A 14,807-nucleotide genomic window follows, 5' to 3' on the forward strand; every position below is an offset into this window, starting at 1 on the left:
TAGTTATTCCTCCTATAGCTCCAGCACTGCAGGCCCGTTGCAGCCCCTGCTGCCACGCCGGCTCCTTCGATTCTGGCGCCCCTGCCTTCCACTGTTCAGGCGGTTCCGTACTAGCCTCTGCTGCAGCCTCCGGCTCCGGTCTCCACACCTCAGCCCTCGGCGCCCAGCACCCCTCCACTCGTTCCAGACAAGCCGGACACCCTGGTGGATGCAGACGAGGAAAAAGACCTCGACACACCATCAACAGTCTAGGCCTTCCACGAATGACTCACAGGTCTGGCAGAGTGAAGGCTTCAGCCCCGGCGTGGGAACTCAACGTGGTACTGACAAGGCTCATGGGGGCCGCCTTCGAACCTATGCATCAGGCCACTCTCAAGTTCCTTTCGTGGAAAACGCCTTTTATTGTGGCCATCATCCCTGCCAGGAGGGTAGTTGAGATCCAGGCCCTGTCCTGCAAGCGGCCTTATCTGACTTTTCACATCACGAGGGTGGTGCTGCGGGCGCACCCTTCCTTCATGCCAAAGGTTCCGTCAGAATTCCACCTCAACAAACATTTGGTGTTGCCTGTGTTTTTTCCGACACCTTTGTCGCTGGCTGGAAGGACTTTGCACTCGCTGGATGTGGCGCGTGCTCTGAAGTTCTATGTGGCACGCACAAAGAGTTTACGGAAGATGTCTCAACCTTTCGTGAACTTTGGTCCTGTGAACCATGGGAAAGCTTGGTCCAAGGCTTCCATTTCCAGGTTGCTCTCCGCCTGTATTACACACTGTCACCGTTTGGCAAACCGACCAATGCCTGACCGGCTGAGAGCTCATTCCACCAGAGCGATCGCTGCGACGACTTTGTTCCTGTCTGGTGTGCCCCTGCTGGACATCTGCAGGGCTGCTATGTGGAGGTCTACACACACCTTCACAAGATTCTACAGCGTCGAAAGGGATTCCAGAGAGGACTCCAGGGTCGGCCAAGCAGTGCTACGCAACCTGTTCCCTTGAAGGTGAGCCTGTTCTGGAGGTAACAGTAATTGCTTCTGTTGAGCCTTGCCACCTCACGTCGTTGTGTATTTCTGTACTGCTATTCTTTATGTGAATCCATGGCAGACCCCATGCTGGAGAAGGAACAAGTTACTTACCTGTAACTGTTGTACTCCTTCCTCCTGTCCCCTTTCCTCCATACTGCATGGGCGCCTCTCGTTAGGGAAGGGAGACGGAACCTTTTTCACCAGAAGAAATCTTCCCATTTAAATTTAGAGGCACGCGGGGGCGTAGCCCTGGGAGCATGCGCTCGCCTGACTCTGCCCACCGGCGCCAGTCCCCTTTTCCGCGTCAACAGGAACAGGCCCATTTCACCAGCGCTCCTGGGATTGTCTTCGGACATGTAATACCACGCGCTCTTCCCCGGATACTTTCTTCTGTCTTTCCTCCCCGATGCATTTCGACTTCAGCGGGCTTCAGCAGATGTCCAGCCTGCGAGGTGCTCTTCCCTACATCGGATCCCCACGTTCTTTGCCTCCGCTGCCTTGGCCCCGACCATGGATGGGAGGGTTGCACAAAATGCAAAGCACATTCTTTGCGTGCTTTGACTAGCTAGGTGGACAGAGCTCTTCGAGAAGTCGCCCCCAGAGGACTTGAAGGACTTTTGTCAGTCATAAGTCAAGGCCTAAGGGAGGGCTGCTCTTTTCCAGTGCACCCCGCAAGGGCGACTTCTTCCCAAGGAAACGCCCAGACGGGAGGAACCGCTCAGTTTCTCACACCAGCACGGGTACCGAGGCTAATTGAGCTACCGGCGGCCAGGCCGAGGGGTCTGTAGATCCTTCCAGAGACAGTGCTGAGAGACCGCAAGGTTCTTTTACCGGGTGTACACCTGAGGGGCTATGCACTTGTACCTGCAACATGGCAGAGGGGGCGCCTGTACCCAGCACTACCGGCAACTCTGCTGAGGGTGACATTCCTACCAGGCCTCGGCCTGAGGTGCAGGGTAGGTCTCATGCTCCATCGCCAAGAGTCCTGGAGGAGGCCGGGCCCAGTAAGCCAAGCACCATGACTTTGGCACGTGGCATGCAGCTCGACAAGATGGCCACCACGCCAGACAAGATGGCCGCCCGAGGAATGCAGCAGGTGGGAGAACGAGTTACAAGGTGAGACTGGTGTCAACCAGCTACGTGGCCTACAGTTTAACCTTCAGCAGCACAGGACAGGTTTACCCCGCAAACAGCTAGACAGAGTATGCAGCGGCATCAGCAGCCGTCCGCTACCCGTCAATATCACCTGCCAACCCACGGGCCTGCGACGACAGGTTCTTTGAAAAGTTCCTCATGCTCATGTCCTCAGATGGGGTCCTTCCTTAGGGATGTAATCATGGACATGCTCGCTCTGTCCCCTCCCCCTGCATCTATAGTTATTCCTCCTATAGCTCCAGCACTGCAGGCCCGTTGCAGCCCCTGCTGCCACGCCGGCTCCTTCGATTCTGGCGCCCCTGCCTTCCACTGTTCAGGCGGTTCCGTACTAGCCTCTGCTGCAGCCTCCGGCTCCGGTCTCCACACCTCAGCCCTCGGCGCCCAGCACCCCTCCACTCGTTCCAGACAAGCCGGACACCCTGGTGGATGCAGACGAGGAAAAAGACCTCGACACACCATCAACAGTCTAGGCCTTCCACGAATGACTCACAGGTCTGGCAGAGTGAAGGCTTCAGCCCCGGCGTGGGAACTCAACGTGGTACTGACAAGGCTCATGGGGGCCGCCTTCGAACCTATGCATCAGGCCACTCTCAAGTTCCTTTCGTGGAAAACGCCTTTTATTGTGGCCATCATCCCTGCCAGGAGGGTAGTTGAGATCCAGGCCCTGTCCTGCAAGCGGCCTTATCTGACTTTTCACCTCACGAGGGTGGTGCTGCGGGCGCACCCTTCCTTCATGCCAAAGGTTCCGTCAGAATTCCACCTCAACAAACATTTGGTGTTGCCTGTGTTTTTTCCGACACCTTTGTCGCTGGCTGGAAGGACTTTGCACTCGCTGGATGTGGCGCGTGCTCTGAAGTTCTATGTGGCACGCACAAAGAGTTTTTACGGAAGATGTCTCAACCTTTCGTGAACTTTGGTCCTGTGAACCATGGGAAAGCTTGGTCCAAGGCTTCCATTTCCAGGTTGCTCTCCGCCTGTATTACACACTGTCACCGTTTGGCAAACCGACCAATGCCTGACCGGCTGAGAGCTCATTCCACCAGAGCGATCGCTGCGACGACTTCGTTCCTGTCTGGTGTGCCCCTGCTGGACATCTGCAGGGCTGCTATGTGGAGGTCTACACACACCTTCACAAGATTCTACAGCGTCGAAAGGGATTCCAGAGAGGACTCCAGGGTCGGCCAAGCAGTGCTACGCAACCTGTTCCCTTGAAGGTGAGCCTGTTCCGGAGGTAACAGTTATTGCTTCTGTTGAGCCTTGCCACCTCACGTCGTTGTGTATTTCTGTACTGCTATTCTTTATGTGAATCCATGCCAGACCCCATGCTGGAGAAGGAACAAGTTACTTACCTGTAACTGTTGTACTCTTTCGTCCTGTCCCCTTTCCTCCATACTGCATGGGCGCCTCTCGTTAGGGAAGGGAGACGGAACCTTTTTCACCAGAAGAAATCTTCCCATTTAAATTTAGAGGTACGCGGGGGCGTAGCCCTGGGAGCATGCGCTCGCCTGACTCTGCCCACCGGCGCCAGTCCCCTTTTCCGCGTCAACAGGAACAGGCCCATTTCACCAGCGCTCCTGGGATTGTCTTCGGACGTGTAATACCACGCGCTCTTCCCCGGATACTTTCTTCTGTCTTTCCTCCCCGATGCATTTCGACTTCAGCGGGCTTCAGCAGTTCTCCAGCATGGGGTCTGGCATGGATTCACATGCTCATGAATATTCCCCGTCGTCAGGCTGGGAATCCTCGGTAAAGAAAAAACCAGTATCAGTTTCGTTTCTGATCTGTCTTTCGTAGTAATAACCAATCACTGGTCTCTGCGTCATACTGACCACAGCCAATGACTGCCCTCTACCTAAGCACCGCCTCTGGCAGCCATCTTCAGATTTTTACCGCACGTTCATGTGTTGGGATCCTCGTGCTATTGCTCTCGAGCGTTAGTGCTATTTTTTCGCGCTTTTTCACAAAAACTTCGATTCTTTCGGTCAAAAGAGCCTCAAGCTCCACCGATCCTACATCCGATCAACGGGGACCCGTGTCGGATTCATCTGTGCCCCTCAAGGGTGAAGATTTCGTCGAGCTACACTTCGGAGGACTCCAGAAGCTTCTCAGGCCCGGTCTCGGAGATGGCCCAGGAGAAGGGAAGCTCGACGCCCGGAAAGCTGTTCAGGGCCTGCCCTGGATGCCAGCTGCAGAACGTCTTCAAGGAGGACGAACACTCTTTCTGCCTTTACTGCCTTCATGGGGACAAGACGCACGTGGAGAAGGACTGTGCGTTTTGCGGCAACATGTCGGAACGGACCATGAAGGACCGCCATCAACGTCTCGCCAGCTGGCTGGAGGGTAAGAGCCCGTCTGGCGAGAAGAAGAAGAAATCTGAGCGGTCTTCTAAGACCTTTGAGGGCGCCCCGGCGACGGGGGCCCAACATAAGGCCAAGCACCGCGAGTCCGCTGGCACCGGGAGCGCCGAACGGTCGGGCTCTACGGGCGCCAGGCAGGGCGCACCCTCCCCGGCACCATCAACCACGAGCCAACGCTCTGGGTCGGGTAAGAGGAAGGCCGAGCACCCGGCGAAGCTCCTGGAGAGACCCCGGTCGAGCTCTAAGGCAGAGGAGGAGCGTGGCAGTGCCCCCTCCCTCAAGGATAAGGCGGTGAGCGCACCTAAGGTGGTGAAGGCCTTGATCCATTCGACCAAGCCCTCTATCGAAACGGTCGCGGCGGCCCTGGCCCAGCCTGTGGAGGCTGCACCAGTGGTGGCGGCCTCGGGGCCCAGAATCTCCCTGCCTCCTCGGAGGGAGTCTTCTTTCGTGCCCATCGATAGGACCCCCGTGAAACCCTCCGTGGGGAAGAAGGGGGGGCAGGGCGTCGTCGGAGATTCGGCCTCAACCTCAGAAGAGGAACTGATCGAGGTCTTAAGCCACGGCCTAGGCGTGGAACAAGACCAGCCCGTCGGAATGGGCCCCGACGCAGGTGACGACGACGACATCGTCGAGGATACCGACGGGGCCCCTGCTCGCCCGTCGGATTCCCCTCTGCCAGCGCCGCAGGACAACTCAGCGGCCATTTTGTTGGCTATACAGTCCTTATGCTCCGAGATAAGGACGAGACTACCGTTACCGACGGAGGAACCTCTCCCGTCGGGGGATCCAGAACCGGGACCTTCTGGTGTTCCCCCTACCAAGAAAAGAAGGATCCATCCACCGCCTCCTTTTCAACCATCGCGCCCCATCCAGCCCTCCTCCCCGTCCACCCGAGGGGATGATACGGGGACTGACACGGCAGCGACGGGTACGGACGACGAGGCATACGACGAGGATTTTCCGTCGTCGCCTCCCCCCAGGGCTTCTCCGCCCGACGAGATTGGATCGTTCCACTCAATGATCGCCAGGGCATCCGAGCTTTTCCAACTCTGCCCTGAGGAGAAGAAAAAGGAAGGCTTCCTTTACCAACGGCGCGAGACCAAGAGGAAGACGGTCCTCGCAGTGCCTCTGTTGGACGACATTTGGGATGAGGGCCTTTCCCTCCTCAAGAACCCTTCCACGACGCCAGCGAAAAGAGACCGGTACGAGAAAAAGTACCGGGTCCCGGACTCGGCCCCCCTATGCCTCCGGGCGCAGCCTACCCCGGACTCCGTCGTCTCCGCGGCAGCCAGGAAGAAAGCGGGGGGGGGTGCGGCCTCCACGTCGACTTCCCCGCCGGACGGCGAGGGAAAGAAATTGGATGCCATGGGACGCAGAGTCATCTCGTCGGCGGCGACGACGATTAAAGCGGCCAACGCCTTGGCTATCGTGGCCCGCTACGACAGGGAACTCTGGTACAAGATAGCTCCCCTGCTGGATTTTCTGCCGGACGACAAGAGGGCGGAGGCCCTTGAGATCCTGCAGGAAGGTGAGGTGGCCTCGGACCACGCCATCACCGTGGCGACGGACATCGCCGACACTGGGTTCCGCCAGATGGGCAACGGCGTTTGCCTTCGACGGCGCGGATGGCTCAAGGCGACGGACTTTCGGCAGGACGTCCAGAACAGGGTCCTGGACATGCCCTTCGAGGGGAACAACCTGTTTGGGAAGACAGTGGACGATTCCCTTCAGGCCATCAAGGCGGATACGGAGACGGCCCGGGCCCTTGGAGTGCTGCAGCAACGGCGGACGCCCTTTCGGAGCGGCGGAGGCAAGGGCGCCTCCAAAGGTTCCGGCGGCGGTTTCGCTTCCTACCGTCAAGCGGCCCGCTCGTCGTCGCAAGAGGCCTACAGAGGACGAGGCAAGTCTGGCGGCCCCCGCCGTCGTCGCCAAGGGGGCCAAGGCGGCAAGGCCGCGTCCAAGCAGGATTGAACCGGCCGTGGGGTCGGGCCCCCACCGAAGCACCCCGGTGGGAGGCCGGCTGGCGGGCTTCGTCAGCGTGTGGGAGTCCATCTCCACCGACCGTTGGGTGCTGGACGCCCTGGCCCGGGGCCACGCGCTCGAGTTTCAAAGAAGGTGCCCGCGCGTCCCCCCCGTGGCCAGGAAAGAACTTCACGTCCCTCAACTTCTCCTGGAGGTAAAGGCGATGCTCAGGAAGGGCGCCATCGAACTCGTCCCAAAGAGGCTTCGGGGCTCCGGAGTCTACTCGCGTTACTTCCTCGTGAAGAAGAAGACGGGAGGATGGCGCCCCATCCTGGACCTGCGACGCCTGAACAAGTTCATCAAGGCGCAGAAGTTCCGGATGGTCACCCTCCAGCACGTCCTGGGTCAGCTGGAGGAAGGAGACTTCCTATCGTCGTTGGATTTGGAGGATGCCTACTTCCACATTCCCATCCTAAAGGGGCACCGAAAATTCCTCAGATTCGTGGTCCAAGGGCGTCATTACCAGTTCAAAGCCCTTCCCTTCGGACTGCGGTCGGCACCCAGGGTTTTCACCAAGTGCCTCGCACCGGTGGCGGCGCAGCTGCGCCGCGAGGGGATTCACGTCTACCCCTACCTGGACGACTGGCTCATCCGCGCCAAGACGAGGGAGCTCGCCGTGGTCCACACGGCAAGGACCGTCCAACTCCTCACGGACCTGGGATTCTCCGTGAACTACGCCAAATCCCACCTGGTGCCCGCGCAAGTCGCACTGTTTCTGGGAGCGAGGCTCGACACAGTGTCCCTTCTGGCCTCCCCGTCGGAGGAGAGGACCAGGACCATCTTGGGCAAGGTGCAACGGATGTTGGTGGCCGACGCGGCCAAGGTGAGGTCCATCAAGTCCCTCCTCGGGATGATGTCTTCCTGCATCTACCTCATTCCCATGTGCAGGCTCCGGATGCGCCCGTTGCAAGAGTTCCTGGATGCGCGCTGGATCCAGACGACGGGCAGCTTCGAGGAAAGGATCAAGCTCGACGAGAGTTTCCGACGAGCGATACGGTGGTGGGGCACCCGCGCGCATCTGACGGCGGGCATGGACTTCCAGACCCCAGCCCACCAGGTGACTGTGACCACGGATGCCTCCCTAGAAGGGTGGGGAGCGCACACCGAAAATCTGCACGCAAGGGGACTCTGGCTCCCGACGGAGAAGTCCCTGCATATCAACGTCCTGGAGCTCCGTGCAGTGTTTTGGGCCCTCAGGTCCTTCCTTCCGTCCCTCAAGGGCAAGGTGGTGAGGATCTTCACCGACAACACCACCACCATGTTTTACATCAGGAAACAGGGCGGAACCAGGTCCCCAGCGCTGTCCAAGGAGGCGCAGGACCTGTGGCATTGGGCCGTCGCCCAAGGGATTCTTCTGGTGCCGTTTCATCTGGCAGGGATAAAAAACACCATCGCCGACTCACTCAGCAGGGAGCTGCGCTCGTGCCACGAGTGGGAACTACGGCAGGATCTGGTGGATCGCCTCTTCCGACGGTGGGGCACACCCCAGATCGACCTGTTCGCGACGGCGACGAACACCAAGTGCCGGAGGTTCGCCAGCAGGTTTCCCCAGACGAGGAGCATGGGCGATGCTTTCTCGTTCCCCTGGGAGGGCCTGTTCCTCTACGCGTTCCCTCCCTTGCCTCTGCTAATCCGGCTCGTCAACCAGCTCAAGAGGTCACGGTGCAGGATGATCCTCGTCGCACCTGCGTGGCCGAGGCAGATATGGTTCCCGGACCTTCTGGACTTGTCGGCGTCCCCGCCAATCAAGCTGCCGGCGGACGCGGATCTACTCTCCAGGGAAGGAGGCGCCATCCTCCACCACGACCCGAAGTCGCTGAACTTGCAGGCCTGGCTCCTGCAGCGCTAGAGTTTGGAGGATACGACATACCGGCCGACTGCAGAGAGGTTCTTGCAAAGGCCAGGGCGTCCTCGACTCTTAAATGCTACGGACACAAATGGAAGAGGTTCTCTGTCTGGTGCCACGCACAGAAGATTAACCCTCTACGGATTACGGCTCCCCAAGTGCTGCCGTACCTGCTGACGCTGGCCAAAGCTGGTCTGGCACACGCGTCCATCAAGATTCATCTTGCTGCGATCTCCCGATACACCAGAACCACGGGCAGGACGTCCTTGTGGTCTCATCGTCTGGTGAAAGAGTTCATGAAGGGACTGTTCAGATCGTTCCCGCCGGTGAAGGCTCCGGCCCCGGCGTGGGAGCTCAACGTGGTACTGACCAAACTCATGGGACCTCCGTTCGAGCCTCTGCACTCGGCCCCGTTGAAGTTTCTATCGTGGAAAACAGCTTTTCTCGTGGCCATCACCTCCGCACGACGAGTGGGAGAGATCCAGGCCCTTTCCTGCAAGGCACCGTACTTGACTTTCCACGACACGAGGGTAGTGCTCAGGACGCACCCCTCCTTCATGCCCAAGGTACCGTCGGACTTTCATCTCAACGAACCCTTGGTGTTACCTGTGTTCTTCCCGTCGCCTTCGTCGCCGGCTGAGAGGACTTTGCACTCGCTGGATGTAGCTAGAGCGCTGAAGTTCTACGTGGACCGCACGAAAGGTTTTCGGAAGACGTCACAACTCTTTGTGAACTTTGGACCTGTCAATCAGGGGAAGGCTCTCTCGAAGGCTTCCATCTCCAGATGGCTCTCCGGCTGTATCATGTACTGTCACCGGTTGGCAAACCGACCGCTGCCTGGCCGTCCGAGAGCCCATTCCACCAGAGCGATCGCAGCTACCACGGCGTTCCTATCTGGTGTGCCCCTGCTGGACATATGCAGGGCTGCTACGTGGAGGTCGACGCACACCTTCACGAAATTCTACTGCGTCGACCGGGATTCCAGGGAGGAGTCCAGGGTCGGCCAAGCAGTGCTGCGCAACCTGTTCGCCTGAGGTGAGCCTGGTGAGGAGGTAAGATGCTTAATGTTGAGTTGATGTGATGCTTAATGTTGAGCCTTTGCCACCTCCCGTGGTTGTGCATGTGTGTACTGCTATGTATTCTTTATTCATGAGCATGTGAATCCATGCCAGACCCCATGCTGGAGAAGGAACAAGTTACTTACCTGTAACTGTTGTTCTCCAGCATGGGTCTGGCATGGATTCACATGCGAACCCTCCCGCCTACCCCTCTGCGGCTCTTCACTTGGTCATACTGCCACTTCACGTGCTTCCAAATCTGAAGATGGCTGCCAGAGGCGGTGCTTAGGTAGAGGGCAGTCATTGGCTGTGGTCAGTATGACGCAGAGACCAGTGATTGGTTATTACTACGAAAGACAGATCAGAAACGAAACTGATACTGGTTTTTTCTTTACCGAGGATTCCCAGCCTGACGACGGGGAATATTCATGAGCATGTGAATCCATGCCAGACCCATGCTGGAGAACAACAGTTACAGGTAAGTAACTTGTTCCATGTCCAGCCTGCGAGGTGCTCTTCCCTACATCGGATCCCCACGTTCTTTGCCTCCGCTGCCTTGGCCCCGACCATGGATGGGAGGGTTGCACAAAATGCAAAGCACATTCTTTGCGTGCTTTGACTAGCTAGGTGGACAGAGCTCTTCGAGAAGTCGCCCCCAGAGGACTTGAAGGACTTTTGTCAGTCATAAGTCAAGGCCTAAGGGAGGGCTGCTCTTTTCCAGTGCACCCCGCAAGGGCGACTTCTTCCCAAGGAAACGCCCAGACGGGAGGAACCGCTCAGTTTCTCACACCAGCACGGGTACCGAGGCTAATTCAGCTACCGGCGGCCAGGCCGAGGGGTCTGTAGATCCTTCCAGAGACAGTGCTGAGAGACCGCAAGGTTCTTTTACCGGGTGTACACCTGAGGGGCTATGCACTTGTACCTGCAACATGGCAGAGGGGGCGCCTGTACCCAGCACTACCGGCAACTCTGCTGAGGGTGACATTCCTACCAGGCCTCGGCCTGAGGTGCAGGGTAGGTCTCATGCTCCATCGCCAAGAGTCCTGGAGGAGGCCGGGCCCAGTGAGCCAAGCACCATGACTTTGGCACGTGGCATGCAGCTCGACAAGATGGCCACCACGCCAGACAAGATGGCCGCCCGAGGAATGCAGCAGGTGGGAGAACGAGTTACAAGGTGGGACTGGTGTCAACCAGCTACGTGGCCTACAGTTTATCCTTCAGCAGCACAGGACAGGTTTACCCCGCAAACAGCTAGACAGAGTATGCAGCGGCATCAGCAGCCGTCCGCTACCTGTCAATATCACCTGCCAACCCACGGGCCTGCGACGACAGGTTCTTTGAAAAGTTCCTCATGCTCATGTCCTCAGATGGGGTCCTTCCTTAGGGATGTAATCATGGACATGCTCGCTCTGGCCCCTCCCCCTGCACCTATAGTTATTCCTCCTATAGCTCCAGCACTGCAGGCCCCGTTGCAGCCCCTGCTGCCACGCCGGCTCCTTCGATTCTGGCGCCCCTGCCTTCCACTGTTCAGGCGGTTCCGTACTAGCCTCTGCTGCAGCCTCCGGCTCCGGTCTCCACACCTCAGCCCTCGGCGCCCAGCACCCCTCCACTCGTTCCAGACAAGCCAGACACCCTGGTGGATGCAGACGAGGAAAAAGACCTCGACACACCATCAACAGTCTAGGCCTTCCACGAATGACTCACAGGTCTGGCAGAGTGAAGGCTTCAGCCCCGGCGTGGGAACTCAACGTGGTACTGACAAGGCTCATGGGGGCCGCCTTCGAACCTATGCATCAGGCCACTCTCAAGTTCCTTTCGTGGAAAACGCCTTTTATTGTGGCCATCATCCCTGCCAGGAGGGTAGTTGAGATCCAGGCCCTGTCCTGCAAGAGGCCTTATCTGACTTTTCACATCACGAGGGTGGTGCTGCGGGCGCACCCTTCCTTCATGCCAAAGGTTTCGTCAGAATTCCACCTCAACAAACATTTGGTGTTGCCTGTGTTTTTTCCGACACCTTTGTCGCTGGCTGGAAGGACTTTGCACTCGCTGGATGTGGCGCGTGCTCTGAAGTTCTATGTGGCACGCACAAAGAGTTTACGGAAGATGTCTCAACCTTTCGTGAACTTTGGTCCTGTGAACCATGGGAAAGCTTGGTCCAAGGCTTCCATTTCCAGGTGGCTCTCCGCCTGTATTACACACTGTCACCGTTTGGCAAACCGACCAATGCCTGACCGGCTGAGAGCTCATTCCACCAGAGCGATCGCTGCGACGACTTCGTTCCTGTCTGGTGTGCCCCTGCTGGACATCTGCAGGGCTGCTATGTGGAGGTCTACACACACCTTCACAAGATTCTACAGCGTCGAAAGGGATTCCAGAGAGGACTCCAGGGTCGGCCAAGCAGTGCTACGCAACCTGTTCCCTTGAAGGTGAGCCTGTTCCGGAGGTAACAGTAATTACTTCTGTTGAGCCTTGCCACCTCACGTCGTTGTGTATTTCTGTACTGCTATTTATTCTTTATGTGAATCCATGCCAGACCCCATGCTGGAGAAGGAACAAGTTACTTACCTGTAACTGTTGTACTCTTTCGTCCTGTCCCCTTTCCTCCATACTGCATGGGCGCCTCTCGTTAGGGAAGGGAGACGGAACCTTTTTCACCAGAAGAAATCTTCCCATTTAAATTTAGAGGCACGCGGGGGCGTAGCCCTGGGAGCATGCGCTCGCCTGACTCTGCCCACCGGCGCCAGTCCCCTTTTCCGCGTCAACAGGAACAGGCCCATTTCACCAGCGCTCCTGGGATTGTCTTCGGACATGTAATACCACGCGCTCTTCCCCGGATACTTTCTTCTGTCTTTCCTCCCCGATGCATTTCGACTTCAGCGGGCTTCAGCAGATGTCCAGCCTGCGAGGTGCTCTTCCCTACATCGGATCCCCACGTTCTTTGCCTCCGCTGCCTTGGCCCCGACCATGGATGGGAGGGTTGCACAAAATGCAAAGCACATTCTTTGCGTGCTTTGACTAGCTAGGTGGACAGAGCTCTTCGAGAAGTCGCCCCCAGAGGACTTGAAGGACTTTTGTCAGTCATAAGTCAAGGCCTAAGGGAGGGCTGCTCTTTTCCAGTGCACCCCGCAAGGGCGACTTCTTCCCAAGGAAACGCCCAGACGGGAGGAACCGCTCAGTTTCTCACACCAGCACGGGTACCGAGGCTAATTCAGCTACCGGCGGCCAGGCCGAGGGGTCTGTAGATCCTTCCAGAGACAGTGCTGAGAGACCGCAAGGTTCTTTTACCGGGTGTACACCTGAGGGGCTATGCACTTGTACCTGCAACATGGCAGAGGGGGCGCCTGTACCCAGCACTACCGGCAACTCTGCTGAGGGTGACAATCCTACCAGGCCTCGGCCTGAGGTGCAGGGTAGGTCTCATGCTCCATCGCCAAGAGTCCTGGAGGAGGCCGGGCCCAGTGAGCCAAGCACCATGACTTTGGCACATGGCATGCAGCTCGACAAGATGGCCACCACGCCAGACAAGATGGCCGCCCGAGGAATGCAGCAGGTGGGAGAACGAGTTACAAGGTGGGACTGGTGTCAACCAGGTACGTGGCCTACAGTTTATCCTTCAGCAGCACAGGACAGGTTTACCCCGCAAACAGCTAGACAGAGTATGCAGCGGCATCAGCTGCCGTCCGCTACCTTTCAATATCACCTGCCAACCCACGGGCCTGCGCCGACAGGTTCTTTGAAAAGTTCCTCATGCTCATGTCCTCAGATGGGGTCCTTCCTTAGGGATGTAATCATGGACATGCTCGCTCTGGCCCCTCCCCCTGCACCTATAGTTATTCCTCCTATAGCTCCAGCACTGCAGGCCCCGTTGCAGCCCCTGCTGCCACGCCGGCTCCTTCGATTCTGGCGCCCCTGCCTTCCACTGTTCAGGCGGTTCCGTACTAGCCTCTGCTGCAGCCTCCGGCTCCGGTCTCCACACCGCAGCCCTCGGCGCCCAGCACCCCTCCACCCGTTCCAGACAAGCCGGACACCCTGATGGATGCAGACGAGGAAAAAGACCTCGACACACCATCAACAGTCTAGGCCTTCCACGAATGACTCACAGGTCTGGCAGAGTGAAGGCTTCAGCCCCGGCGTGGGAACTCAACGTGGTACTGACAAGGCTCATGGGGGCCGCCTTCGAACCTATGCATCAGGCCACTCTCAAGTTCCTTTCGTGGAAAACGCCTTTTATTGTGGCCATCATCCCTGCCAGGAGGGTAGTTGAGATCCAGGCCCTGTCCTGCAAGCGGCCTTATCTGACTTTTCACATCACGAGGGTGGTGCTGCGGGCGCACCCTTCCTTCATGCCAAAGGTTCCATCAGAATTCCACCTCAACAAACATTTGGTGTTGCCTGTGTTTTTTCCGAAGAGTTTACGGAAGATGTCTCAACCTTTCGTGAACTTTGGTCCTGTGAACCATGGGAAAGCTTGGTCCAAGGCTTCCATTTCCAGGTGGCTCTCCGCCTGTATTACACACTGTCACCGTTTGGCAAACCGACCAATGCCTGACCGGCTGAGAGCTCATTCGACCAGAGCGATCGCTGCGACGACTTCGTTCCTGTCTGGTGTGCCCCTGCTGGACATCTGCAGGGCTGCTATGTGGAGGTCTACACACACCTTCACAAGATTCTACAGCGTCGAAAGGGATTCCAGAGAGGACTCCAGGGTCGGCCAAGCAGTGCTACGCAACCTGTTCCCTTGAAGGTGAGCCTGTTCCGGAGGTAACAGTAATTGCTTCTGTTGAGCCTTGCCACCTCACGTCGTTGTGTATTTCTGTACTGCTATTTATTCTTTATGTGAATCCATGCCAGACCCCATGCTGGAGAAGGAACAAGTTACTTACCTGTAACTGTTGTACTCTTTCGTCCTGTCCCCTTTCCTCCATACTGCATGGGCGCCTCTCGTTAGGGAAGGGAGACGGAACCTTTTTCACCAGAAGAAATCTTCCCATTTAAATTTAGAGGCACGCGGGGGCGTAGCCCTGGGAGCATGCGCTCGCCTGACTCTGCCCACCGGCGCCAGTCCCCTTTTCCGCGTCAACAGGAACAGGCCCATTTCACCAGCGCTCCTGGGATTGTCTTCGGACATGTAATACCACGCGCCCTTCCCCGGATACTTTCTTCTGTCTTTCCTCCCCGATGCATTTCGACTTCAGCGGGCTTCAGCAGATGTCCAGCCTGCGAGGTGCTCTTCCCTACATCGGATCCCCACGTTCTTTGCCTCCGCTGCCTTGGCCCCGACCATGGATGGGAGGGTTGCACAAAATGCAAAGCACATTCTTTGCGTGCTTTGACTAGCTAGGTGGACAGAG

Source organism: Ambystoma mexicanum, chromosome 2q, assembly GCF_040938575.1.
Source record: "Ambystoma mexicanum isolate Mex_15411 chromosome 2q, UKY_AmexF1_1, whole genome shotgun sequence".
In the NCBI taxonomy this organism is placed as follows: Eukaryota; Metazoa; Chordata; class Amphibia; order Caudata; family Ambystomatidae; genus Ambystoma; species Ambystoma mexicanum.